Here is a 26,712-nt window from a genome sequence, read left to right as displayed (position 1 = left end):
ACAGAGCATCTCTTCCTCTTCTGCCGCTTAGAGTTGGGGGAAGGTGAAGGGTGTCGCAGGGCATCCTGGGTCCTGTCCCAATACCCAGTGATGTATTGCTTCGCGTCCCAACAATCCCTGTGCTTCTGTCCGCATTTGGCACCATCTTACAACGGTTTGTGTACTGTGCTCTCTGCCTCTCCGGTCTGCAGGAATGGATCCCGCACTGTTGACCAGGATGCTGCTCACTCTGACTAGCACGTCACGAGTAGCAGTGGAGTTATTCCTTAAACTACAAAGGCAAGAGGAGTGCTACATTGATCTCGCCATGCGTAGTAGCTACGACACGAGATTGCTTGTAGCATTCACAGAGGTGCTGACCACAGTGGAAGACCGTTTTTAGGCTCAGGAAACAAGCACTGAGTGGTGGGATCACATTGTCATGCACGTCTGGGATAATGATCAGTGGCTGCAGAACTTTCGGATGAGGAAAGCCACATGCATGGGGCTGTGTGGATGAGCTTGCCCCAACCCTATGGCACAAGGACATGAGAATGAGAGCCGCCCTGCTGTTGGAGAAGCACGTGGCGATTGCACTGTGGAAACTGGCTACTGCAGACTGCTACCGATCGGTCGCCAATCAGTTCGGAGTGGGAAAGTCGACTGTTGGACTCGTGTTCATGGAAGTGTGCAGGGCCATTAACCGCATCCTGCTCCGAAAGACTGTGACTTTGGGCAACGTGCCTGACATTGTGGATGGCTTTGCACAAACAGGCTTCTCTAACTGCGGAGGGGCAATAAATGGCACCCACATTCCAATTCTGGCACCAGACCACCTGGTCTGGCACCAGACCACCGAGTATATTAATTGGAAGGGGTATTTCTCTATGGTTCTCCAGGCGCTTGTGGATCACTGTAGGCGTTTCATGGACGTTACCGCAGGCTGGTCTGGCAAGGTGCATGACGCACCTATTGTTCGGAACACTGGCCTGTTCAGGAAGCTGCAAGCAGGGACTTTTTTCCTGGAACAGAAGATCACCAGAGGGGAAGTCGAAATGCCCATTGTGATCCTGGGAGACCCTGCCTACCCTTTAATGCCATGACTCGTGAAGCCATACACGGGGCACCTTGACAGCAGCAAGGAGTGGTTCAACAACAGGCTGAGCAAGTGCAGAATGACTGTTGTGTGTGCTTTTGGCCATTTAAAGGCCTGCTGGCGCTGCCTATATGGGAGGCTGGACCTGGCCGATGACAATATTCCTGTGCTGTACACTCCATAATATTTTTGAAGGGAAGGGTGAAAGCTTCATTCAGGGCTGGACTGCTGAGGCTCAGCGCCTGGAGGCTGAATTTGAACAGCCAGAGACCAGGGCTATTAGAGGGGTGAAGCATGGGGCCATAAGGATCACGGAAGCCATGAGGCAGCAATTTGAAGCTGAAAGCCACTAATATTTGTTGCTATGCTTGGGAGTGCAGTGCTTGTAATGCTAGGAGGTGATTGTGATCAGTGCAGACGATGCACTATGAAGGTTTAAGAAAATTGCCTGGTGTTTTGCACGGCTCTGTTTGCTTTCAGTTAATACAATAAAGATTGCTTTCAAACCAAAACAATTATTTTATTAAAAAACAACAACTGGAGGAGAGAGACAAATAAAAAAAACACATCAGCTCTGAGGAGGATGGGGGAAGGGAGGGTCCCAGGAGGAGGTGGGGTCCCGGGGTGGTTAAAGATTTGTGTATGTCCAGGTATCCTATCCAACCTTCTCCTTTGAAGTACAGTGCAGCGGGTACTGTACTTCAACAAGGCTAAACTGCAGAGGGACAGGTGTTGAGTGCAGTGGGTACTGAGAGTCCGCAGGGCTGGACTGTGATGAGGCAGGAGTGGAATGCACCAGGTACAGACTGGAGCCAGGAGGTTGATAAAAATGTGTTGGCGATGTCTGGGAGGCGCATGGGAAAGAGTTTTGTGAAAGTGGCTGCAGGGGAAGGCGGGCGTGGAACTGCTCAGTTTGTGGTGCTAGTAGCACCTGGAGCGTGTCCACTTGGCACTCCATAACATTTAAGAGCCACTGGGTGGCTTCATTCTGGTATGCTGTGTTCTCCTTTTGGTCCCTCTTATTGCTGTCCCCCCACTCTTTCAATTCTTGGTTTTTGGCTCTGGAGTGTATATTGACCTTCCGCAGAAAGTCCTCCTTAGTTCTTCATGGCCGCTTTCTAATTCCGCGCAGCCGTTCAGACAGCGATAACAAAGAGGGAGGCTGGGCTCCAAACGTTATATTTTTGAAGCCAAAATGCAACATTTTACGGAAGCAGTATTGTTTGCAACACAGAGACCACTGATTCAGTGATTTAAAACACTGCCACTATTCACATACCTGTCACTAACTGGCTGACCCTAGGCAAGCACACATGAGCCACAAGACTCCCAAAATGGTGAGTAACCACAGGGGCAGGGAAATCAGTGTTCCAGGACGATACTACACACTGGGCATGTGGCTCTTGGGGAAAGCCAGCACTGGGGGTGGGGGTGTGCTGGCGCCTTATAATCATTCCTGTCCTCACATTTTCCACAGGCTGTGTTCATTATGGAAGATATCTTGCTGCTGAGGGTGAGCAGGGAATCAAGGAAGGGTCTTTTCCAAGCCTGTGGCTGCCGCCCAGGCCCTTATGTGGCTTGCCTGTGTGCAGCAATGGTCCCCCGCCCACCAGTGATGGCAGAGCGGCACGGGAAAGTTACCCTTAATGGGGCAAGAAACAAAGCAGCTCTGCCAAAGAACCTGCGGCAGCGGATTGCCCAGTATCTCCATGAGAGTTTCGTGGAGATCTCTGAGGCAGATTCCCATGAAGTGAGGGAGTCAATCAATACCCTGTTCTGCCACTCAGACTAGGCATGTGGTGGTACACACATTGTACAGACACAATCCTGCTTTCTGCAACCCTCTTGCCCCCAACAACTCACCTCAGTGATTCCTAAAATCAAAGCCACTTACCGGGGCCTCCTCTCCAGTTTGCGCTTCACCAAACTCCAACAGCTGTGACTGGCTAGCCTCCTCCGGGGTAGAGAAGAGCTCCTGGCTGCATGCATCTCTGGCTTCCGAGTCGTCCTCTTCCTCTGGGTTCCCCTCCTTCTCCAAATCCTCATCCAAGATTTCCTCCTCCTGGCTTTGTCCACTCTTGACTCGCACACGAGCCACAGAAGTATCCACAGTGGCCTTCGCAGTGGAGGTGGGGTCGCCACCGAGTATTTCATCCAGCTCTTTGTAGAACTGGTAGCTCATGGATGCAGCACTGGAGTGGCGGTTTGCCTCCCGCACCTCGTGGTAGGCATTCCACAGCTCCTTCACTTTGACCCTGCACTGCAGGGTATCCCGATCATGGCCCCTTTCTGTCATGTATCTTGAAATCTGTCTGTAGGGTATCATAATTCCCATGGCTGGAGCGCAGCTGGGACTTGACAGCCTCCTCTCCCCAAATGCTGATGAGGTCCAGCAGCTCAGCATTGCTCCAAGTGGGGGATCACCTGGTGCATAGAGCAGGCATGGTCACCTGGAAAGATGCGCTGAGACCACTGCACACATTACTGAGCAAAGAGAAAGGGGACTTTCAAAATTCCCAAGGAATTTACAGGGTGGGAGTGACAGTTGGTCACCTGAGGGCAGGGCAGTAGAGTTCAAATTGATGACCAGAGAGGCAAGAACAGGCATTGCGGGACACTTCCCGGAGGCCAGTCGCAGCACTGTAATCGACCATGGAATCTACATTGGCATCGCGGTGCTGTACTCCTGGCGCAGAAAGCTCTATGCTTCTCGTTGGGGTGGGTTTTTTTAAAGCACTGCAACTGCGCACTGTCTGCGCACTAAGTGGCTTGGCAGTGTGTACACCTCGGGAGTTACGCTGCAGAAAGCAGCTTTACTGCCCAGAAACTTGGCAGTGTAGACAAGGCCTTAACCTGTTCTGGAAAAAAAAAAAAAAAAAAAAAATCACATTCTGGATAACTTTTTATTGAATATATTAAACTTGCTGATAGTATTCCAAGTAAAACCTGCCACCATGTGAACTTTCTTTAATTTACAGATGCAATAGCATGCAGTGTATTAATTTCTGAAGATATGATAATCTCAGTCTTTGCTGTTATATGGTGAAAATTTATAGTTAATAAGGGATCCTAGAAATCAGTTTGCCATGGAAGTGTGCGGAATTTGCATTTTTACAGAGAATCTTTAGTTTTTACATTTTGTGGAAAAAAAACCAAAAACATATACAGTAGAACCCCATTTTTCCGAGCCTCCATTATCTGCTCTCCGTGTTAACTGAATCACCAGCCTCCTGGGGCTGACCGTGGCTGGGGCTCGTGCTGTCAGTCCTGGTCGGCTGGTGCTCAGCTGGTCAGCTCCAGGTGGCTGGTGGTTCGGTTATTATGGAAAGCCAGGTAATGGAGGCTCGAATAAATGGGGTTCTACTGTATATCAATCAAACACGGTGTTCAACAGATACCTATATAGAGGCTAGGGAAACTGAAGTTCCGCGTTTCATTTTAATCAAGGGAAAAGGTGGATTGGGGGGGGGGGGGTTAATCTAAGAATTTTGGTTTTTTTATGACAGAAAACTAGGATCCCTGTAGATAACTGACTCAACGTACAGCGATGAACTTGTTGGGGTATAACAATCTTTTCTTAGAAGTGGAATGACAAAATGCTATGATTTAAAATATTTTGCTTTGGGTGCATGAGCAATAGTCACATTATCTGTCTTTCTCAGTTAGTTATATAATTGCAGCTATCAGTTCCAGCTGTTAAACTATGTTAAAACAGCAGTCTCTAGGAATGCTTTTTTTCATCTTTGTGCTCTTTTAGCCAGACCATTATTTTCAGTTTCAGGTGTTGTTACGGAGATCCATACCTTTGTTATGTAAAGATTAGGTTACTAAAGTGAGCTCTAGATTTGCCTATACCTTTAAATATACCAACTGGTATATCTCCTTGGAACACAAGAAAACCACCTCTCAGGAATCTGTACTAGTTGCTTAGTGGCTTCTGAGTGATGTTGAATTGTTGGATTTTGATCTGTAAAACCCTAAATGGTTTGGGACTTGCCTGTTTGGGAGGCTGCCTTTCTACCTGTGCTAGCCTGCTACAGTTGCAGTCAGTAGAGGCACTCAAACTTCAGCCCCAAAGTTTTAACAAACAGGGGGTTGTGGCAAGGAATCTTCCATAAGGTGTTTTCACATTTGAAATTTCCTCAACTCTCCCGTAATCTGAAGTAGCCTGAAGCTGTTGACCTTGAGAGCAGACTGCAGGGCCCATAGATTACCTAAGTTTTAGGGTGGGAGAGGGGTTAGTGCTAATGTTTTGTGAGGAAGGCATCATGTATTTTGATTGGTCACCTTCTGGTTTGGGCATGAAGAGTAGCTGCTGTCTTCACTCTTGTTTGCCTGTATATTGATTTTTGACAAAAGCACCTAGAACCCAAGACACACATTCCTTTTTGTGTATTTGATCTCTAAAATACACTCTTTGAAAGCAGAGAAGCTGGAAACATACTTAAACATTCTATTCAAGTTTTTCTATAATCTTTCTCAAATATGGATATGGTGACCAGATAGCAAGTGTGAAAAATCGGGATGGGGTGGTGGGTAATAGGAGCCTATATAAGAAAAAACCCCCAAATATCGGGACTGTCCCTATAAAATCGGGACATCTGGTCACCCTAAATATGGAACATGTTTGGAATTATTTACCACGCAGAATATTCTATTATGTTAAGTTTGCAATGTAAAACATGATTGACAGATATTTTTAGATATGCCATGAACTTTGATGTATGAGGGCATATCATTAATAGCATGAAAGAAGGTGTGACTAAACATGTCTGCTAGAAATCTAGTGTATAGAAATTTTGCAAGGGTAGATGGAGATGCAACACTTCATTGTACCATTTACTTTCCACAGTTCTGTTAGTACAAGGAACAATTCTGTTAAAATAAGAGACAAGGCATATTAATATTGCAGGATGAGAATTCTTCTTGTTAAGACTGACTAGCCACATCAGTACTTATGACTGTAAAGCTCTTAGTTTTGTCACCTAAAGTGTGCATAAACATATTTTCCAGTAATGAATCCATTGCAACAAAAATACTATATACACAATCCTTTCAGTCTAAGTGATGCTTGTTCTGTGGGAAAACTTTGTTTTCCAAACGTTTTTTCTTGCAGTGCAACTGTTCTCTAAGTCTTTGAGGTAGATGTCACAAGGTGGCACTCTTGCATTCAAACAGCAAACCACACAAACGATTTTGTTCAAGCTTGGCTTTGAGTATTCTGATCTAACTTGAGGCTACTGAGGACAGTTATGCGGTCATGGTCTTTAGATTGTGTAAGCTACTAAGGAGAGGCAAGCAGGAAAGATATGATGGCTGCATCATTGGTGGGTGTCGAGCTCCAAGATCATCTTCCGAGGTAATTGTAGAAAAGATCCTACATAGCCATGTTCGATCAATGGACGGTGCCTCCTCATCTTGAACACTGTTTGATTACCCCATATCCAAAAAAAAAAAAAAAGTACGAGCAACAAAAAATATTTAGCCATGAAAGTATTTACATAGAAGGAGAGACAGAAACTTTTCTAAAATATGGCTTCATTCAATAAACACAGAAGGACAATTACATGGAAATTGAGTAGTACTGAATGTTACATCAGCTAACAGAAGAAAAAGGAAAACACATTACGTTCTTATGTTTATATTATTTCTTTCTTGTTACAATTTATTTATGTTTAACATAGTAATTAAAAATTATGAATAATAAACTTCCCCTCACATCCGTCTACTCTTCGTTATGAATCCGAACACTAAATACTAACAGTATTTTGGGCAATCAGTTGATTGACTTGAATATAACTGGTATATTTAGAGACTAAGATGGTAGTCAATGGATTTATCATTAATTTAGTCCTAGGATATCTTCTGTGTTTGATCCAGTGTGGTGGTTTCAATTGGTATGGACTGCATGTGAAAGACAGTATATTTTGAACTGATATAATAAGTATGAAGTGGCTGAACTGTTTGCAAAAAATATGCACTCCCTCATTAAAAACAGCTACTGTGCCAGAGGATTGGAGGGTAGCAAATGTACCGATATTTTTTTTTTAAAAGGCTGTAACAGCAATCTGGAAATTAAAGACCACTAAGTTTTGTAACTGTACCTAGCAAATTGATTGAAATTATAATTAAAAACAGTATAATAAAACACCAGGAAGACCATGATAAGGTAGTGTGTAACCAATATGTTTTCTACAGAGGAAAATTATCTCACTAATCTCTTCGAACATATATATAAAGTAGTGAATAAAGTGGAATTGGTTGACATAATTTATTTAGACATTCAAAAGAACTGTGACGAAGTCCCTTATAAGAGACTACAACAGGAAAGAAGAAGCCATGGGGTAAGAGGTTCTAAAAACTGACTACGAGAGAATAAACAGAATAGGAATACAAGGTCAATTTTTACCATGGCAAAAAGTTAACAGTAGGGTGCATTGAGATTCTCTTTTAGGTTTAGTGTTGTTTAATATATTAATAAGTTATCAAGAAAGGTGTCTGTTGGAGGGGAGGTGGGAGTGGGGAGTCTGCAGATGACACCAAGTTATTTAGGTTAGTCAAAATCAGAGAGAACTTTTGAGGAACTACAGAGACCTAACCTTGCTAGGGAAATGGGCAATACAAAGGTAAATAAAGTTCAGTGTTGATAAATGCAAAATAATGAACATTGAAGGGAAACATTTACATTACTCCTACAAAGAAAAGGAGTACTTGTGGCACCTTAGAGACTAACCAATTTATTTGAGCATAAGCTTTCGTGAGCTACAGCTCACTGCATCGGATGCATACTGTGGAAAATACAGAAGATGTTTTTATACACACAGACCATGAAAAAATGGGTGTTTATCACTACAAAAGGTTTTCTCTCCCCCCACCCCACTCTCCTGCTGCCCTTCGGCTATGTACATTGTGCAAACTGGACAGTCTCTATGTAAAAGAATAAATGGACGCAAATCAGATGTCAAGAATTATAACATTCATAAACCAGTTGGAGAACACTTCAGTCTCTCTGGTCACTCAATTTCTGATCTCAAAGTGACTATCCTTCAACAAAAAAACTTCGAAAACAGACTCCAACGAGAGACTGCTGAATTGGAATTAATTTGCAAATTGGATACAATTAACTTAGGCTTGAATAGAGACTGGGAATGGTTGATTCATTATAAAAAGTAACCTATTTCCCCTTGTTTATTCCTTCCGCGCCCCCCCCCCCCCCCACACACACACACACACTGTTCCTCAGACGTTTTTGTTAAACCCTGGATTTGTGCTGGAAATGGCCCACCTTGATTATCATACACATTGTAAGGAGAGTGATCACTTTAGATAAGCTATTACTAGCAGGAGAGTGGGGTGGGGGGAGGGAAAACCTTTTGTACTGATAGACACCCATTTTTTCATGGTCTGTGTTTATAAAAACATCTTCTGTATTTTCCACAGTATGCATCCGATGAAGTGAGCTGTAGCTCACGAAAGCTTATGCTCAAATAAATTGGTTAGTCTCTAAGGTGCCACAAGTACTCCTTTTCTTTTTGTGAATATAGACTAACACGGCTGTTACTCTGAAACCTGTCATTACTCATACACTTTACAAGGTTTTACATTAACTAGATCAACTCAAGAAAGGGACCTGGGAATCACTGTTGACAGCTCAATGAAAACTTCTCAGTGTGCAGCTGTGGTCAAAAAACAAACGGGATGTTAGGATGCATAAGAAATGGGATGGAAGATAATACAGAGAATATTATAATTAGAGCTGACTGAAAGATGGAAATCTCTTCCTGCAAAAAAATTGTTCTCACTTTAGGTGACATAAATAAGAACTGGGCAGCATTATCTCCTGTAAATGTAAACAAACTTAGCAATTGGCTGAACAAGAAGTAGGACTGAGTGGACTTGTAGGCTGTAAAGGTTTACATTTTCTTTTTGAGTGCAGTTTTGTAAAAAAAATTCTACATTTGTAAGTTGCACTTTCAGTATAAAGAGATTGCACTACAGTACTTGTATGAGGTGAATTGAAAAATACTATTTCCTTCATCTTTTTTACAGTGCATGTATTTCTAATAAAAAATAATGTAAAAGTAGCACTGTACACTTTGTATTCTGTGTTGTAATTGAAATCAATATATTTGAAAATATAGAAAAACATGCAAAATATTTATAAATTGGTATTCGATTATTTTTAACTGTGATTAAAACTGCTATTAATTGTGATTTTTAATTGAGTTAATTTGTTTTAATTGCTTGAGTTAACTGCGATTAATTGTAATTGAAAGATTGTCAATGGAATAGTTAATTTATATTGTGTATATATAATTGCCACTGCTGCTTTTAGCAGTAATTATAATTCACAGTCTGTGATGGGAATATAAAACATTTTATGACTCAGGAAGGAAGCCACAAAATAATTAGCCTATTACATACAAGATTCCATGTTATAAATTCACATGTGCTATAAGATTTTACATTTAGTTCATGGTAGATGTGGAGTGCTTGTCCCAGTTTATGGTTGTTTTCATAATCATTGGGTATAAAGTTGGTCTCTGGACATTTCTGGTCCTGTAGAATGAATGTTGGTCCACTCTAGTCCTAAAGACTGAGAATCTAAATGCGTGTATTGTATTGAGTTAGTTAATCCTTTTCTATCAAGACAACCAAGTTTTAAGGTAAATAGTGTCAAATGTGAGTTTTGCTTTGGATCTCTACAAATTTAGATTTTTTTTATTACTGTCTTGGGGCAGTCTAACACACAGCATTTGTGTAAATACTGTGCAAATTGATTTTTAATGAATGGTAGCAAGGGATCTAGACAAGTCAGTCTTCAATATATACACACCCTGAAATTGTGAAGCAGGATGATCTTTCATCCATAGTATTCTGAAGGATAAATTTAGGAGACAAATGCTTAAGATTGTTTGTATATTGAAGGTGTATCTCTGTTACATGACATGATAGTAGAGATTTGGATCTAGACTTATTTTAAAAAGTCTCCTAGTTGTAGGTACGTATAAAATTGTTTTAAACTTAATTGAAGGACATAGTGTCATTCAGTCATTTAAGGACCCAGTCTTTTTAGGGGTCCTTCCTGGTTAGGTTTTAAAAATGTTCCTTTCCTTTGGAGGCTGATATTTAACATACTATTGGAGCATTTGTTTTTCTTAAAACAGATTTTTTTCCATTTCAGTACGTCATGGTCATGACGATTATACCATTCCCTTACAGCAAATAATGATGTTGCGGGGTTGGTGTTTCCAGTTCAGAGGGGAAAGAACTCCTGTGTCCTTGGATAACAGTACTGACTAATTCTTCCCCAGTTTTCTTTTTTCCCCTCACCTGTTGAAATTGTTTTATGTTTTTGTTTTGATTTGTTTTTGGCTTGTCCCTGGGATGATTTGTGCTACAACTGTTTGAAATATAGAGGGAGGATTCAGAAGAGGTAACATAGTCTTGGTATTGAGTTCACTTTACTAAAATGAACACAGTCCTACAATAGAAGAAGGGGATCCTGCCACATAATTAGTCTGTATTTCCAATGCTGGTGGAATGATTAAATATTTCAACTTGGTAGGTGCCCATTACTATCAAAAGATTTTTCACTTGTATCTTTTTTAGTCAGGACTGCAGTGGGAATGTTTATACATTTATTTGTTAATTTTAAAGACCATTTCCCAAAAAAATGAGTAGATCTCATTCCTGAGATACGCAGTTCTGGGGAGAGGTTAATACATTAGCAGGTCATTAGCACAGATGAAATCTTATGATTGTGGTTTCCAACTACCCTAAATGATTGAAGTGCAGTGGCCCACGTGAAATAAGGGATGAAGGTATAAGAACGTTTCTTAGAGAAATAGAGTATCCATTGAGTCTTCTAATAGCTGCTTACATGTAATTCAAAATAATGTTATCCTCTAAACTTTTATATATTTTATGTTAATTTGGGGAATTTTAACTTCTGTAGGAACTTTGACATCAGTAGGACCTTGCTGCTCTTCAGGAGTGTTTACAGAAATTTAGGAATACTTTTATTAATAATTAGGTAGTTGGACCTAATATGCCATCTTTGATGGATGCTACAGTCGTTTATTGATGTTGAGGTTTAGACACAATATGTACCATTTTGCCAGATTTGTTGCCAAACTAAGAACTGTCTTACAATATTGTATCCAATAGGGGTATTTTTTTTTGGATAAAAGAAGGTCCAGTTTACCCCAGTACAGAGAGTGAGGGTGTCATTCAGTTTGAAAACAGTAGAGTTTGCAAAGCATTTATTATATTAAAATTGGGTTTATCTAAAAGATAAACAGGAAACCTCAATGCTGTTGTGTGCAGTGAGGAGTTAAATCATGTTCCCTCAGGTAGGTGGCTGCATGATTAGTTGATACTATAGGGACTTTTGTGGTTGACATGTATCTCTCATCATATAATGTATAGGTAAGATACAGACTTAAATTAAGGTGTGTCTCATGTCGATGGGCGCAATAACATAAGCATTTTCCTCTAGGATTTAAATTTCTTTAGTCACTTATATAGTGGCTGTCAGCAGGAACATAGTCTAGCTCATAATAACAGAGGAGAATTGTAACTGGACTTCAGGGCACTGTCCATCAAAGGGTCTAGAACTATGCTGTAATCTCCATCTAGTATGTTGATACCTATTGGAAATTAGTCTAATTCAGTCTGAATTTGAATTAATTTTTTTCCTGGAGAGAGAGAGAGAGAGACTGGCTGTACTTCTCCAATTGCGATATAAGAGCCCTGATCAGAAAATATAACAACCTTCATAAAAGTGTTGTCCTCTAGAATGGAAAAAATTCTTGCATTTAAGAAAAGATGGGCATCTTTTATGGGAATTGAATGACACATACAATCCATGTTCTACCAAGTGCTGCAAGAGGGCAATTTCCACTCTTTTGAAATTAATTAGTTGTTTCTTTCTTTCTTCTTTCTGTTTGCCAGAAGCTGGGAATAGGTGACAGGGGATGGATCACTTGATGATTACCTGTTCTGTTCATTCCCTCTGGGGCACCTGGCATTGGCCACTGTCGGAAGACTGGATACTGGGCTAGATGGACCTTTGGTCTGACCCAGTATGGCCATTCTTACTTTCTGATTGGATTGTGAAGGGCCTGGATATTCTAAGAAAAGAATTTAAGATCATCCTTGTAGTTTTTCAACTGTAATAAAAGGTAATGCATTTCCTAACTGCCTAAATCATTTTTATATTTCATAAAGATTTTAGGGCCAGAAGATACCATTAGTCATCTGGTCTGACCTGCTGCATAACACACATCCTAGATTTCACCCAGTGATTCCTGCATCATGTCCAATAACTTGTAGTTGAACTAAGAAATATCTTCTAGAAAAACATCTACTACTGATTTAGACATTTCAAGTGATGGAAAGTATACTACATTTCTTGGTAATCTGTTCCAGTTGTTAATGATTCTCACTTTTAAAAATATACACCTTATTTCCAATTCGAACATAAAATAGGCCCACATCTAATATAGGAGCAAACAATGGCTTTTTCTTAAAACTGTAACTTTAGCATAAATATTAGCCAACTTAATTTGTAAAGGTATTTTAAAATTAAATACATAGTAAACATTTTCAGTTGAAAGAATCTAAACATTTCTCTTTACCTATATACAGACACTCAAAACTTAAATTTCAATTGAGTGATTTTAAATCTTAATCATAAACTGAGCAGACCCTTCCCTATTTAGAATATCTTATGGACTAAACGGCAGACTAAATTTTTTTCCAATGTCATCATATGGCCAAGTAAACATTATAAACACTGAATCATACATTGAAGACTATTGTCTATGTTGATAGCATACACAGTTCCTGAAGATACTCAGGGATTCATCTGATTTGTGTGAAGTTTTATATTTTTTTTTGGTGTACAACAGCTGAATAGATGGTGTTAGATCTGTGACCATGTTTCTTGCGGAACTTGCTCATTGGGCTAAAAGATGTGTGATTTCTCTAATGCTAAAACTGATGTTCTTGCCATTATGCTGATTAATCCTCTTTAATTGCAGCAGTTTCTTATTATTTTATTATTTATATTGTGATAGTGACAGGAGACCGCCACCAGGAGTTGGAGCCCCATTGTGCTAGGCACTGAACACACAATGAAAGGTCCAAAGTGCTCCGAAGTGTATGTGCTCCAAAAGAGTGTGTCTGTCTTTATAGTTGTGGAACTGTACCAAAATAGCTCATAGTAACTCTCTGAATGCAGAGAGTCGCTCAGTTCAAATAATTTTTTCCTGTAACCTGTACTTGCTATCTTCTGCTTGTTTCTCAAGCAGCTGCAGTTTTTTTTCTCTTTATCCCAGAATCTGTCTTTGTGTTTCTGCTGAGTCTCCTCTGTTAATAATACTCATTGGTCTATCACTGCGATTCTCCATCAGAACTTTCCATTTAGGGGACATCTCCACCGGGACAGAATGCAGAGTGGATGAGAAATTCTTAAACCTCTTTTCCCCATTACTGTGTATGGTATGGTTCTGTGCAATTTCTTCCACAATTCCAGCTGTCAAGCTTTCTTGTTCTTTCATGATGGTATTTGAGGATATGCTGTTGCTGGCACCATTGTGTTTATTATCAGTGCTAGGAGGCTGCTGCTGCAGCTTCTGTTTTGTACTGATCAAAGTCTCAATCCTTTTTTAAAAAAGATACATTTTATGGCATTGAAAAATCTTATTTTACTTCAATAAGCTGTTCTAGGTAGTGGTTTTATCAGAGCAGTAAGGAATGGAGCCAGAGCTCAGTGTGAATGAAGCAGCTATCTAGGTCTGTGTCACATGATCCCTTATCACTTCCTCTTCATGAAAATGTGACCACAATGGCACACCACAATACAAATGCATTCTCCCTTTAAATAGTACCGACACTACTTCTGACAAGTGTACAGTACATTATTTATAGCATACATCTATAGTTGATAGTATATTTCCTATCTGTTTAACTTGTACTCGGTTATTTTCCCATTTAATTTCCTACTTGAATTGCCTACTGTCTTGGTTTAAACAAGTAATTCTGAACTCTCATTGTTGTCCTGCAGTTTGTATTGCCAGCGCCCTCTAGTGTAATTTTTGTTTTATTTCTTAGCGAGTTTGTCATTTTGACGTTATATTCTACAATTTTTCCCTGATGTAGCCTTCTGTTCCCATTTGCTTATTTTCAGAGAGTTTATCTACACTGGATTTCAATATTTAATAACTGGTTTCTTTATTGGTGGATGGCATGTGTAACTTTTTAGCTTATGTTATCACTGAACAATTTGTATTTCCCTTCTGTATTCTTTTCATTCCACTGTCTTATCCATTTCATTTTCACCCAGCACTTACTATGTTCTTCTAAAACATTCTCTGCTGAAATAAATATCCTTATTTTCTAACACTGTGTCTTTTCTGTAGCTTGAATTACCAGGCTGATGTCTGATCTTCGTGAAGTTGAAGTGGCATCTGCACATCTTTAATCACGTTCTTTAATCATAAACCTAAGTTGGAGTACTAGATAAAATTTACTTTTTTTCCAGTCTCCTTCTGATGCAGTATAATATTTCATGCAGTATTGTATCCCAGGTCTTGCCTGTAGTGTGCCGCAGTGCAGATGACTGGGAGGTGAACTGTAGAATGCACCTAAATGTCATGCACTAAATGCCCTGTGTGGACACTGCTGGTGCGAATGAAAAGGTATTTAGGTCGCATGAATGTAGTCCTTTTTGAAAGAGGACCACGTTAACGCATACTGTAGGTACCTTTTAGTTAACACCAGCAGTGTCTACCCAGGGCAGATAGTGTGCAACATTTTGGTGCGCTCTGCAATTCACCCCTTCTTCCTCCATCCCTCTCTCCCCCACCCCCGGGGTCATTTTCACTGCAGCACAGCATAGACATAGCTTCGCTTTGTCTGGATAACTTTGATTGTCCAGTGCTTTGGTTTTTTATCAAAAAGCTTTGTATTTCAACTTTCTATAGCAGAATCTTGCTATTAATTTTCTCACTTTATTATCTCTGTTTGGGGTCCATAATTAACTCTTTCTACTTGTATTTCCTCCAGGGTTTATCATCTCAGTCTTTGAGGCCTACTTTGGCATATTCTGTTCCTCACTGGGTTTTTTTCACTTGCCATTTGTTTTCTCCTGGTATTGTTTGACCTGATTTACAGCCTCTCTTTATAGCTCTTGGAATTGAAATTGCCATGATTAATTTTGTGCACCAACTCCCTCTCAACAATGACAACAGTTCAATCAAAGCAACGTGGATCAAACTAATAGGTTTCCTCCCACTTGAGACGAGGCTGAAAAAAAGAAAACATTTTTAACACTTTCACTGTAGAAGTTCCTTTATATCCTCTGATTCCCTCAATAGATTGTCGATAGCAATACAGTAGATGCTTGTTAGTAGCACCTATCAGTGCCCTTTTGCTATGTTGCTCCTAAGCAGCTGTTGCTGTTATGGGGAGTGTCGACTATTCACAGTAGGGAAGGTGTTCCCAGGGGAAATGTTACTGGTAAGCGGTGGTTGCTCTTACAAGGTGTTGCTGCAAACCAGTGTCTACTGTACCCACCATTCTTCCCAAATTGTTCCAGCAATAGGATGGCCCAGCAAGAAGTGAATGCTCTCAAATGTACCAGTTTGTTCTCATGCTATTTTCAGTGTAATGCACCCATGGCAAAAACTGTGTGTGATTTTATTCCTGAGAACTTTTTTTTAACATTTATAGCAATTATTTAAAATTTCCATTCCTTGGTCCTGTAGCTAAGCACACAAGAGAATGCAATTAAAGCCATGCAGGAGATCTTCAGAGAGTAGTGGTTTCTGAGGAAGGCAGAGGGAGACATATAATCACCTCTACAACATAGGCAGCTGGGCCTTTGCTGTGTTGCTGTCTTAGGAATGCTACTTATCCTGTTTGTAGAATTTGCAGTTTCTATGGTGGAGTAGGGATGGGAATATATGATGGGAAAGGGAGTCCAGATCAAACAAGGTTGTGTATAAAAACATGCTTTCCTCCCAGCCCCTCTCCCTTCACCAATTGGCTAATATTTTGTAGTGTTGGTTTGGAGTTCTCTTATCCCTTGACATAAGACCTAGCAGGGACCAAGGAATTTCCCATCTTTCTCAAATGAAAGTTAAAAAAAAACAAAAAAACACTTTATTCTTATTTCCATGCCAGTAAATAATGTATAATGACACTTTAAAATTGCAGTTGATGTATCACTCAACGCATATATTTGTCTTGAATTAGAAGTAAAATATACAAGCCATCTGAAGAATTAAAATAGCTTTTTATAATAGATAAATGTTTGGGCTAACTTTTCTTTCTTCCCTTTTGTTGCTCATTGTGCCATGAGATTAATGTTACAATTTCTATTGGAGCTTAATAAACTATGCATGACTAGAGGGCTAGAAAAAAAACCTTGACTTTATTGTTTTTGACATAAAAAATCTATTGTGTGGAAAACACAGTAAACATAATGTAATACTTTGTATTTCATAAACAGCTTTTTTATACCAATGCCCTTATTTTCCAGTTAACACAATACCTGTTGGCTAGTAATTATAGCTGTTTGTAACTCCCTGTGAATGTTGTCATTGTGGTTTTATCATGATAAAAAGACAAATCACTACATGTTTCTTGCAGTTAATATTCATGTAATTTTAATTTTAAATTGAGACAGTCCAACTTGCATTTTACACTGGCAATTGCTTATGAGAAAACCGCATAATATGTAGAACAGAAGCCAATGGAATACATTATGGCTGTTCAGTCATGTTGTTCATTAAAACTGTGGTGGTAATACCATGCTGCTGGTCTTGCTGCTCAAAGAAATAGTTACTCGTCGAAGTCAAGCACATGTTGAATGTGCAGCCTGAGAACTACTGAGACACTGAGTAGCTTTCACCAAAGCTTTCTGAGGAGGTCATTCACTTCTGTGATACCGGTCTTTAAATTAAATAAATAAATAAATGCATGACAAGGTCTCCTACAACAGTGGTTCTCAGGGTACACATATCCCTGGAGGTATGCAGAGGTCTTCCAGGGAGTACCTCAACTCATCTAGATATTTGCCTACTTTTAAAACAGGGTACATAAAATGCACTCGTGAAGTCAGTACAAACTAAAATTTCATACAATGACTTATTTATACTGCTCCGTATGCTATACACTGAAATGTAAGTACGATACTAATATTCCAATTGATTTATTTTATAATTGTATAGTAAAAATGAGAAGTAAGCAGTTTTTCAGTAATAATGGTTGTGACACTTTTGTATATTTATATCTGATTTTGTAAGCAAGTAGTTTAAATAAGGTGAATCTTGGGGGTACGCAAGACAAATCAGACTCCTGAAAGGGGTACAGTAGTCTGGAAAGGTTGAAAGCCACCATCCTACACAGACCCTGGCTTTTTTGCTTCTTGATCAACAGGTAGGATTGACAGACAGCTACATTGTAGAATTTTGACACTATCCAGGGGTTGTTTGCTCCAGGTTTTCTTCGATTCCTTCCCCACAGGAGTTTAGAAGCAGGATGGGGAACTTGTTGCCACCTACCTGCCAGTTTGGAATGCTTCTTATGGATTTTAACTTACCTACTTTATGGCTTTCTGTAGTGCTCATCCTTGTAGCATCCAAGTTCTTTCCATGCTCAGTCTGAAAATGCTTTCCCGGATGAGGATTTCTCTGTGCTCTGAACTACCTGCAGGAGCTTTTTGACAGCTTCTGCAGAGTGCAACGCACTTACTCTACTAACCTTTCTGCATCTGGGAGAGGGAGTGGAGGACCTGGCTCAAACAGATGTGAAATCTGGCGATCAGACAAGTGGTGGCAGCTTACTCCCTGAAAGCAAGTGCTGGGGGCAGAGGTTTCTAAAGTCCACTATAAGCTTTTAAACTCTCTCATTCACATATTTGTGTATTTAGTGAGCCTTTTTACGCTGCCATCTTTGACCCATACTATTGCAGCTGTTTGTCTCCTCATAGGGAGCCTGTCGGGTTAGAAAAACTTAATTCCTGGGCAATATATTCCCTGGCAAGCTCCGTAAGTAAGATGACTCTATAGGATTTTTTTAGATTCATAATGTTTTTTTTTTTTTTGAGGAAAAGGGGATTATTATAACAGTTTAGTCTGACCTTCTGCATAACACAGGACATAGAATTTCACACAGTGATTCCTGCAACAGGTTTATAACTTGTGGTTGAACTACAGCATATCTTTTAGAAAGACCTAGTACTTGGCATTTTAATCAAAATAGTGAGGAAGAATGTTACAACATCCCTTGATAATATCTTTCAATGGTTGATTAGCTTCCACTAGGGAAAATTTTGCCTCTGATTTCCAGTTTTGAATTTTTCCTACAGCCTTTGAGTCTGTCTGCTAAACTGAACAATCTTAACATCAACCTGTGTGGGTAATTCCGACCATGATCAAATTCCTCTTACCATTCTTTTTGTTAAGATTAAATAAAGTGACCACCAGATCTTGTTTTCTAGAACTCTACTTGTTCTTGTAGCTTGTCTGTGAATTTTCTCCAGATTTTCAGTATGCTTTTTTTTTGGTATCCACACTTTAAAATGGACACTGCATTGTATTAGTGGTCTCACCAGTGCCAAATACTAGCTTCTATTCAATGTTCCCTTTAGTCCTTTTTACCACTGTCTGCACTATCCACCAGTATATGTCTACATTGCACCTGGGAGTGTACTTGGGTGGAGTGGGTAGACAGATGCACTAGCTCTGCTCAAGATAGCGTGCTAAAAATAGCAGTGTAGCTGGGAGTACTACGGGTGGTGGCTTGGGCTAGCAGCCCAATACGTTCCCTGCTGCAGGCAGATAGGTACTCAGGCAGCTAGTCTGAGCTGCCGCCTGTGCTACCCACAGCTATGCTGCTATTTATAGTGCACTAGGATTGAGCAGAGCTAGCACATGTGAATCTACCCATGCTGGGAAGCATGCTTCCAGATGCAGTGTAGGCATGCCCTGGGAGTTCATGTTTGGTTGGCTATTTACAATGACTAGTGCATCCTTCACTGAATCATTGCTTTCCAAGATATAATCCCAAATGTATAACCTTGCACATGGCTGTTTTAAAACATGTTGTTTGATTATTCCCGTCTTACCAACTTATTCAGATCATGTATCCATGACCAGTTGTTTATATTTGCTACCCCACCAATCTTTGTAATGTCTGCAGACTTTACCAGTTTCACCACACAATCAATGCTGTTAAACTCCTCAGCTTTTCCTTTTGCCTTTCATTTTCCTCATATCCAGTGGAAGCAACAGAAAATGCCACAATATCCTTCTGTTCTTCTCTGGGGAGGAAAAAAGTGCAAAGCAAAATTGCAAAACAAGGGTAAATGTCATCCTAACCAAAGGAAACGGATTCTTTCCAAGGGTAAGAGATGGGAGAACAGAAACCTTGATTCAGATCGGCTGGGCAAACTCATCCTCAAAACATCCCAAGTCCTGGAGATCAAGAACAGAGGGAAACCACTTCAGTGAGAAGTATCGGGGTAGCCATGTTAGTCTGTATCCACAAAAACAAAGAGGAGTCTGGTGGCACCTTAAAGACTCACAGATTTATTTGGGCATAAGCTTTCGTGGGTAAAACACCACTGAAGAAGTGGTGGTTCTGGTTCTTCAGATGCACCACTGGAGAAGTGGTGCATCTGAAGAAGTGGTGTTTTACCCATGAAAGCTTATGCCCAAATAAATCTGTTAGTCTTTAGGGTGCCACCAGACTCCTTGTTACTTCAGTGAGAGCTACTGTAAAAGAATAAATAAATTAGTATATCCTCTTAAACATGATGAAACACAAAGATGATTCCACCTTTCCTATGCTTGACTTCTCAGACGGCACAGAGTGATTTAGTGATAGAGGTAATTAACCATAGGTATTTAGAATAATTATTAAAACTCTGCCATTTAAAAAGCCCTTTGTGGTGTTTGATATTAATGTGCTTCTGATCAAGCAGATGAAAGCCTCTTCTGAGCTCAGATTTCTTACATAGAAGGTCATTTTCCTGGTGGCAGTGACTTCAGTCAGTGAGCTTCAGGCTCTAGTGACTGATCCACCTTATTCCAAGTTTTTTTAAAAATTGAAATGGTGCTTTGAATTCATCCAAGATTCTTCAAGATGGTGACAGAGTATTACTTTAATGAGCCTGTTTCCCTGTCAGTATTTTTTCTCATGGCCCCCTGCCCATCCCAGTGAGGCCCTTCTCTACATACTTAAAGTTAACATGACCTCTGGATTCTACTTGGAGCTGACTAAAGCTGTTAAAAACCCAATTTTTTGTTTCATTGGACACAAATTCAGCAGAGGATCTTGGTACTAAGAGGAGCATGTCTGATTGTATCATGAACTGCTATGACTTGCCTAGCCTAAAACTGGAAGCTCATGTCAAGCTGTATTCATGGCGAGGTAACATGATCTCGGACTGTTTCCAGTTCTCCATTCATTCACTCCATACAAGCATTATTGCTTGGATTCAGCTTCTCTAGGAGTGAATCCCAATTTTGTCTCTCTAAACTGCAGAATTTGATTCCAATGCAGGAAAATCCAAATTTTGAAAACCTTGCTTTTTTTTTTTTTTTAAAAGGAAATTCCTTATTGTAAATTGGCCAGTTTTACTGCAAGATTTTTCTCTTGACTCAGATCTTTTAGGTAACTAAAGTTAAATCTGAGATTGAGTTATCCTATCCCTTCTTATTTTGGGACATTCCTAATGTTAATTACTCTCCCCAGAATTAGAGTTCTAGGAGAAGGTATCTTCAGAGAAGGAAAAATAACTGATGATGTATGAACATTTCTATGACTATATCCTTCAGACAGGATTCTCTCTCACGCACCTTTCTCCATTCAGAATTCATGGGGAATCTTTTTGAAGTGTCAAGAAAGAAATCTTGATAGCTATGTTAATTTTCTAAGAGCAGTTGTTTTACCTTTCATATTTAATCAAAGATGGTCATCTGTTGTGTGATTATTTTTTCTGTTGGAATCTATAAATACAGAAAAGTTCTGTACAGCTTAATTAAAAATGTATTGCCATTTAATCTTTGATTAGAGCCTAAACAATTTATTAAATTAAATTGTCCGTTATTGCAACAAGTAATACATCAAGACTGGATAATTACATCTGTGGTTATGTTAATGAAAAATAGTGTTTAAAAAAAATAAGATGTATCAAAGTGTAGTGCTAATGTATTTATATGCATACTGGCAGTAGGTTTAATTATAGTGCATTTAAGATTGGTATGCCAAGGGCAATAAACTTTACAACAACATACAAAAGTTTAATAAGCATGAAACATCATGAGAACAATGCAGACTAAACCTTTCTTGCATCCGAAAAGCTGAAATGCGAAGAAGTTTTTATTCTTTATTGCCTCAGGTAAAAAAGTCTGTAGAAACAGATAAGTGATGACAAAGCTTTGATGTTAATAAAACCAAATGGAAGTCAAAAATCAAAGTGTGTAAATGGCTAGGTTATAAAAAGAGAGATGACAGAGTTATACCCTGTAATTAGATGTAATTTGTGCTTTTGGCAAAGCTATTTGTCCTGCATGAATGAGAGGTTGTCTTATGTTTTCTTGTCCTTATGTAATAGAATTGCAGTACTGGCACATCCCACTTTAAACTTACAAAGGCATTTAAAAAAATATTTGGAAACAGTATGCATATTTATTTCCTTTTCTTTTTGAGGCTATAAGTTTGCTCTGTTTTGTCAGTTGGCCCTAAGTAGCTTTAAAAAAATAATATTCCAAGCACTTACTCCAGAGCTGCAAAAATTTAATAAGACAAAGTAGCAGCAATGTAAAATACAGGAAAACCACAAACTTTAGATTTCTCACATAAATCTAAACCACAAAAGTTCTGTGTGTTGTACATGCAAACTATAGCAAAACTAGCACTTGGGCAACCCAATTAAATTATTTAATGACCTTTTCTATTTAGCAGCTGCATAAATGGCTGTCTCATCAATATTTTAAAATGTTGTAGAAGAAATTGCTATTGGCTAAATAACTTCATTCAGTGTGTTGCTGTCTGTGTGTAATGTGAAATTTAGTTTTGGATGCTTGAAGTGTTCTTGTACTCCCAGTGCAGAAATCCAATTTCCTACCATCTCTCACCCCTATGAAGGTTCAACCCTCATCCACATTTGTGGAGCAATATATCCTGCAAACATATATGTTGTGATATTTCATGAACTAGTGGCCCTCCAACTATGTTGTTTTATGACATCGTCACCTACATATATGTAAACAATTCGGAGAAAGAAAAATTAATTTAGCATGAAAAACATTTTTACTGTATCAAAAAAGTATGTGCAGTAAAATTGTATCCCAAATGTGTTCTACTGTTATCCTATATTTTTAGTAATTCTATGCACATTTGCTTCTAGTGAGAGTATCTTATATTGTAATAGTTAGCATATGCTAACTGATAATTCACTGCAGTGACTGTGGTTGCTATATACATCACCGTAAGTTAGAAGGTACTCCGGAGAGGTTGGTCCCTTCAAATCCAAGGCTTGTGGACTGATGCTTGCTCACTTTGCCTAACACTCTTGAGGAAATTTTCTGTCCTGGTATTGTGCTCCAGATGCTGCAGATGCAGGAGATTATTGAGGGTATTTTCTGTGTTACGCAATTCAAGAAGGCAAATAAACAGGCAGGAGATTCTGCTTCTGACCTTATACAAATTATTTGCAACTCTGAAAACGAGTTGTCATGTGATGCCAACTTCTTAGATCAGTGGCGGGCAACCTGCGGCCCGCAATCAGATTACTCTGATGGGCTTCAGCTTGCCCACCACTGTATTAGATGATAGTGATAGATCATTAGATAATAAAAAGAAAAGGAGGACTTGTGGCACCTTAGAGACTAACCAATTTATTTGAGCATGAGCTTTCGTGAGCTACAGTTCACTTCATCGGATCATTGCATCCGATGAAGTGAGCTGTAGCTCACGAAAGCTCATGCTCAAATAAATTGGTTAGTCTCTAAGGTGCCACAAGTCCTCCTTTTCTTTTTGCGAATACAGACTAACACGGCTGTTACTCTGAAACCTGTCATTAGATGATAGTGATAGATCATGTTGAGAGTTGCTGTGAGAAGGAAGACCACGTTTCTGTTGATTGTTCATCAAGTTAGACTTCAGACTGTGAGGAGCTTGTGTTCAGCCCTGATATAAAACTGGAAGAAACATAATTGGGGATAGCTTCGTCACCACTGTTCAGCTTGCTGAATATCTATTAAATGAAATTTTGACCTAAGTTGGAACAATTAAACAAGCCAGATATACCCAGTGAGATGCATCTATATTGCAGCAGGGGAAAACTGTCACCGATGTCTGGGTTTGCTGGGCCACTGGTCTTCTGTTTCTTTTCAAAGAAGGGCAAGTCTATAATAATATTATTGATGATGCATCGTGACCAGGTTGTAGAAGGAGACGAAAAAGAAACTCCACATAATTCTCCACTACAATGACACTGAAAGTAGTGTTGATAACATGGACCATCTTGCAAGAATGAATTACTGTAGGTGCAGGATAAATAGGTGTCCAGTGGTTCAGTTCTTCAACGTTTGATGTTGCTGGCATTGCAGGTTTCATCGTTTGGGTCAGCAACAATCGTGCTTGATACCACACTCGACCAAGACAAAGAAGCTGCTTGTTCCTTGTCAGTGTAGGAGAATGGCTCATAGATGCACATATAAAGAGAAGAATCACTCTTATCCATTGGCTATCATCAAAAACCAGCCACCACACAGCACTGAGCAAACTCAACAGTGGACGATGCCACATTTGCCCAAGGTCAGCTGACTGGAAGAGCCACAAGCAATGTGGAGAATGCAGTGCATTTGTATGCATTGGTCACTTGACATTGCTGATGTGTGAAAACTGCATATAGGCTCACACCAAATGAGACAGGTCTTTCAGTTTGCTTGTTAAATAATGTTTTTCACCTAAAACATTAAAGAATTATCTTGGTTTCTGAATGCATATGGGGTACAAACTTTCATCATGACCCAGTTAATGTAGCTTTTTTCTTGACACTGGATAAAGGTTAAAAAGCACTTTTTTCTCCTTCCAGTTTATAAAGCATCTAAAATAGACAAAATCTTAATGCTTCAGATTTTTTAATTGGCCAGTTTTTAACACACTGTAGTTGCAATGGTAGGTTTTTTAATGGACGTCAGTTGTAGTGGGTGTTATTTTGTAAAATTGTTTGCTCTCAGTAAGTTACCACAAAAATATATTTTTGACCACACTAAGCTCCATAGCAGTGTCTTTATGAAATAACCATGTGCTTTGGTAGTGGTATATGGTTTGTGTAGTTAACTGATGTAAAGATTAAAACTCTCATTTGTTATAAAAGTTTAGAATGTTATACCAGGACAGTTTTTTCACTTTTACTGGAGTACACTTTAAGCCCCAATCCTGCACTATGCAGTGCACGAGTAGACAGCTGTACCTGTATAAACCCCCAGTGAGGCACATAGCAAGATCTCTGACCTGAGTTTAGACATACAGAGAAAAATTAAATATACAAAAAACACATCATGAGCTTAAAATCTTTCTAGCTGTTTTAAGTTGCCTTAAATATTATTTGCTTTGTTTTAGATGCCTAAATTTTTTTATTTTAGTTTTGAACTTAGGAGTATCTTGAAGTCTATCTGCTCAAGATCCTAAATTGTTTTTTTACATACACTGTCGTGGAAGCATTTTGCTTTAAGGTCTTGTTTCAGTAAATCATTGAAAGATGTATGCTGAAAGCATAAATGTAAAAGATAAAATATCATCAAAATTTTGGCAAGTGTTCAACATTTAATATATTTAAAATATAATTTGATTGAAAAGTTGTAGGATAGAATTATAGCAGTTCTCCAAAAAATAGGGGTCTCTCTTAAATTCTCATTTTAAAAATAGGATGGAATTCAGTAGATTGAAAACCAGTGTTTGAGGGCATGAACTAGAGTGCATAAGCATATCACTAAGTAATTCAAATAAAATTAGATAGAAACATCGATGTCTGTCCAAAAAATGTTTAAAATCTCTTCTGTATCATTACATTTAATCTGTGACTTTTACTGATAAGGCAGGGCACTAAGAAAATCAGTAATCAAATGTTTGTTGCACATATTCCTTTTGCTAAAGAACATTCAACAAGTGTCAAAGATGCAGCTCTTTAATCTTTTTCAATAGAACTCCCCAATTTCTGTTAAAAATTTGTTGTGAGAATGTCACATCTTACAAATCCTTTTATTATAAGGCATAATTTTTGTTTGTTCTCAATGAAATGTTAAGGTGTTTCAGTGTCTTGTGAACTCATAAGTAAGAATGGCCTGACATAGACTAGAATTCTAAAGGTAATTGTAGTTTATGATGTACACAGTTGCTTATAGGTCTCTCTCTCAGTTCTCTTCCTGCTGGGATTCACTGATTTATTTTCTCTGTAGCTCTTAAGCTGCATTTTCTACCTGTAATGGAATGAAAAGATTCGACCTATCTTTCCCATAAGTCAAGTGTCAGATCTGTGCTTCAGATGTTTTAGCTCATTATCTTTTCTTCTGGCACTCCCAGACATGCTTGTATGAATCTGTTTCTTTCATTTCAAATATAAGCTAAGTGTTGCTGCTACTGTTGAAGGGGAGGGATAGCTCAGTGGTGTGAGCTTTGGCCTGCTAAACCCAGCGTTGTGAGTTCAATCCTTGAGGGGGCCATTTAGGGATCTGGGGCAAAAATTGAGGATTGGTCCTGCTTTGAGCAGGGGGTTGGACTAGATGACCTCCTGAGGTCCCTTCCAAACCTGATATTCTATGATAACCAGCATTTGGTGGAGATGGCGGTAACTTTCAAACTACTGGTACTTTACTCCCATGCAATGGCAACTCATCTTTAAAACAAATCTACGAAATCACTGTAGCGCTTTGCCTAAGCCCTAGATCTAGTCTCAGAAATCTACGATTTGGTTAAAGAAAGACTCCTTTCCCTTTAACTAGATCTAATAGCCATTGCTTTTTTCCTTTAATTGTAAGTTGCCATCAGTAACATGTGAGAGAGATGACTAACAGTTCAATCTGGGATATTGCTGGCTCTTTTTGTGTACAGAACTTGTTTTGCCTGGGATTCATAGAGCTGGTTGAATTAATTATTTTATGAAAAATGTCAGTATTTGCCACCAACTTCAGTGGTTTCTTCTCTTGCCGCACCTTCCTTCCCTCCCTCCCTCCCTCCCCCACCAAGGTGAGGAGCAAGAGAGTAGGCAATAGGTTTGTGCCATTTTTGTTTTTGTGTTTTGCTTCTTTATAACATGTAAAAGCCTGAAAGATCCTTGGTTTTTGTAGCTTTCTGATGTGGAACAATTACAAACTGAGCAAACCAAGCACCAACTCTGAATTCAAAGAGATACATTTCCAAAAGCTACCTTACGAGTTGTCACTAATCTTGAATGCATAAGATAAGACAGTTGTGCACACATTATTTGATCTTACACAACCAAAAAAATGGGTCTGATTCTCTTCTCACCCACTTTGTTGTTATGCTGGTGTAACTTCATTGGCTTCAGTGAAGTTACTACTGATTCTAATTAGGGTGAGAAAAGAATTGAG

The 26,712-nt window shown here is 39.2% G+C and overlaps 1 protein-coding gene and 1 long non-coding RNA gene across 7 annotated transcripts in view; one reads left to right on the top strand and one right to left on the bottom strand.

The window, feature by feature from the left end:
• The window catches only part of MICU2 (mitochondrial calcium uptake 2), a 253,633-nt gene that overhangs the window by 37,833 nt on the left and 189,088 nt on the right, over positions 1 to 26,712 (top strand). The gene's annotated exons all lie outside the window — the stretch shown is intronic.
• LOC122463152 lies at positions 12,987 to 18,903 on the bottom strand. Its single transcript, XR_006286215.1, has 2 exons — positions 17,688 to 18,903; positions 12,987 to 15,388 (listed from the first exon to the last, which is right to left on the bottom strand). It is a non-coding gene; the product is annotated as an uncharacterized LOC122463152 (long non-coding RNA).

The sequence above is a fragment of the Chelonia mydas genome, chromosome 1, assembly GCF_015237465.2.
Source record: "Chelonia mydas isolate rCheMyd1 chromosome 1, rCheMyd1.pri.v2, whole genome shotgun sequence".
NCBI lineage: Eukaryota > Metazoa > Chordata > Testudines > Cheloniidae > Chelonia > Chelonia mydas.
The sequence above is the reverse complement of the archived record's forward strand: the minus strand, read 5'-3'. Positions and strand labels throughout refer to the sequence as shown.